Raw genomic sequence first — 2,887 nt, forward strand, 5'->3', positions numbered from 1 at the left:
TTCAAATGGTCAAGAAAACTTTATGAAAACAAAAATTCTCAGAAAATATTTGCTATGCTTTATTGACCAGTGAGCCTCCCTCCTCTTCCCCCCCCCCCTTTCTTTCTTCTGATGTGGACCATATCAGGATCGTCCATGTGACTACCTGGAGTAGCCGTTGTCCCTGGCCACTCAGTCCAAACTCTCCAGCATCACAATCAAGTGATGTGCTTCTAGGCACAATGCTAGGCACTGACTTTGTCTTCAGTTGTTCTAAGGTCAATATTTCCGTGAGTATAATAATATGTGTCAACATTTCAGCTGAGACAATTGCTACAGGCATCTTTGCTGAGTGCAGCCTTTATGAAAGTATGGCCTCACCCATTCAAAATAATTCAAGTTCTACATAATAGGTCCATGAAATATGATTTTATTATACTGGGCTCAATGATAGTTATTTTTCTAGTGCAGCACCAGCCAGATAGTTTTTTTTTAAGCCTATGTATTCAAGATGTGATATAATGTAGAAGGCAAGAATATGTGTTAGTAAAGGCAATAAAGGTTTGTCATAGTCTATATACAAAAAAAAAAAAAAAAATTCAATCACTGAGCTAGACACTAAAGATTCTAGATCAGAATTCTTGCCCTTAAAAAGCTTATAATCCATGTTGATAAAAAAGATCGATAGCCTCGTAACTGTTAAGACAGGTAGTAAAGCACACTTGGGTAGACCAGAAAGCCAATCAGAAATCTCTACGTGTAGTCACATCCTCTACTTGACTAATAGTTATGTGGTGTTTATTATGTGCCAAGCATTACTCTAAGGGTTTGGGATATATTTAATTACTTCATCCCCATAACAGTCCCATGAGAGGAAGATACTCATTTGAGCTCCATTTTACAGATGAGGAAACTGAGGCACAAAAAGTTTAAATAATTGAGCAAGTCCATATGGCTAGTATGCAGCCAGGCCAGGCAGTCTGGTTCCAAGGCCTAGGTCTGTAAGTACCACACAAAGAGGCCTTCCACTCAGCTTTCAGAATAACAGTGAACATTACAGCAAACCACGGAACCCTGATTGTGAATTAATTGAAAGGATTTTAGGCTGAGTCCAAACAGCTGTGTTCATAAATTTTCTCTTGTGGGAGGAGGGGAAAGTTACTGGCTCATTTGTTTTGTGGTTAAAGGACTCAAGAAAATTTTATTATATCACAAGAAATTAGTCCTGGTACTTTCAGCTTCTAGAATAGACAATTTGTACTCATCACAGCTCATCACTTTGTTTAGGTTTAATTATACACAGCAATTTTAAGTCATTTATTTTGTATAACATGGCTCTATACACGCAAATCATGGCTTATGGCTGTGGAAAACTACCTCTCTAGGTTAAAATCTGACTTGGATAGAAGGGATTTTTGTTTTCTAAACATGCAGCAGAGTTTGGGAACGTTTCTTATTATCTTCTGTGAATCATGGGTTGCAGAATGGTGGGGTGGTTGAGAGATCAGACCTAGGTTCAAACTCTGCACTAGCATTTACTGAGCCTCAGTTTCCTCATTTGTAAACTGGAGATAACAATAGTACCTACCTTGGGACTTCCCTGGTGGTCCAGTGGTTGAGAATCCGCCCTTAATGCAGGGGACGTGGATTCGATCCCTGGTCTGGGAACTAAGATCCCACGTGCCCCGGGCAACTAAACCTGGCCGCAACTAGAGAGAAGCCTGCAACGAAGAGCCCGCGTGCTGCAGTGGAGACCCAGCGCAACAACAAAACAACCAATAGTACCTACCTCCTGGGCCAGCGTGAGGATTAGGTGAAATAATACGTAAAATAATACATAAAAGGATTACCGAAGTGCCTGGCCTGATGTCAGCTCTCAGTAAATGTCCAGCATTATATTAATTGCTGTTGCTCTGCTTCAGAATTTTCCTGAAGTTGCCAAAGACCTGTGGGATCCTCTAACCATTTGCTCTGAGACTCAGAGGGGGGAAGTGGTTACTTGCAGACATTGCCCTAAGTATAATGGAGCCACCTAAAATTCCAGGGTGTTTCCCACATCTTTTAGTTATGGAATTTTTCAAAAGGTACCAAACCATGTCACATGCAAGTCTGTTTGTCTCTGGAATTGTGTATATTGGAGAAGGAGGAAGTGTTCACCAAGATTTTAAGTTTCTTCCTTTTTCTCGTGAAAAGAAAAGGTCATCTGACAAGAAAATCAGGGGTGAAAGGACCTTGTTGTGCCTTTTTATTGTTGGACTGTTTATTTTTACTATTCGCTACTGCCTTGTTTTTTCCTTTTGATAAACCACTTTAACAGATGATCAGCTTTGTCAATAACCGCTCCTAATGTAAACTGAGTTCTAAGTAAGCACAACCCCGTTCTGCTGAGCCGGAGGGAAATCAAGATCAGGAAATCTGCCCAGTCTAGTGGAACAGGCCCTGGGTCAACAGCTGGATTCCAGTCTCGCCCACCCATAACCTTGACCGACCAGCGGTTTAACGTATGGGCCAGGGAAGGGAATGCTGTAACCTTGCCATGAGAGGAAAATGGGACCAGTCCCTCTCCCACACCATCCCACCCACCAGTCTTCCTTCCTTCCCACTCAATGGGCCTTCGATATAAAGTGCCAGGGAGGTCGTAGGACCCGTCCAGGTGGAATCCCCAGGATGTTTCCCGAGAAGCGGCGTTTGCATCCCTGCAGTAGCTTTCCCACCCCCGCCCCGCGGAGCACCAGCGGCTCTGCGAAGCCCGGGCAGGCGACCCAGAAGACGCGGAGACCCCGCCCACCCCTCAAGGCCCCGCCCTCTTGGCCCCGCCCCCGCCCCCGCCGCGGCCTCCCATTGGTGGCCCGGTGTGTCAGTCAACCAGCGGGCTCCCGGGGCGGGAGCGCAGGCTGCGGTCCCCTCT

The sequence above is a fragment of the Balaenoptera ricei genome, chromosome 3 (assembly GCF_028023285.1).
Source record: "Balaenoptera ricei isolate mBalRic1 chromosome 3, mBalRic1.hap2, whole genome shotgun sequence".
Lineage (NCBI taxonomy): Eukaryota > Metazoa > Chordata > Mammalia > Artiodactyla > Balaenopteridae > Balaenoptera > Balaenoptera ricei.